Raw genomic sequence first — 484 nt, 5'->3', positions numbered from 1 at the left:
TAGGCCGCTCATCCCCCTCCCCGAGAATGGTGACTCCTGACCGAGTGGGGCGGAGGGGCTAAACTGACCCCCCCGCCCCCTGTAAACCTCGGTCAGGAGCGTTGGGGCGGGCCGGGTCCGGACGGGACCGGGCCCGGCCATCAAAAGCCCCAACAAGAGAGGTATGGCCGGACGGGGGGGCCCACGTCCGGCCACAGAGGATGGTGAATGGGTCGTTGGGATAACACCGACCCAGAAAGGGGGCGGGAGCAAACACCCCGCCCTGCGGCCGAGGGCGTCCTGGAAGTTATGCGCAAGCGGTTCCCGGGACGCCCTCACTATGTCCGCTTGGGGTCCGGCAGAGGTTTTAGTGGGTAGGCCCCCTCCGGCAGTCAGTTCCGGAGGGGAAGAGTCCCACACTACCCCTGGGAAAGTCCCGATTTTCCGGGGGTGTGCGTAATGCATTTCCTCTGCCTCAAAAAAAAAAAAAAAAAAAAAAAAAAAA

This window comes from Odontomachus brunneus, unplaced genomic scaffold (assembly GCF_010583005.1).
Source record: "Odontomachus brunneus isolate Ranch 3 - 2012 unplaced genomic scaffold, Obru_v1 Obru_scaffold_244, whole genome shotgun sequence".
In the NCBI taxonomy this organism is placed as follows: domain Eukaryota; kingdom Metazoa; phylum Arthropoda; class Insecta; order Hymenoptera; family Formicidae; genus Odontomachus; species Odontomachus brunneus.
This window is presented reverse-complemented; position numbering follows the sequence as displayed.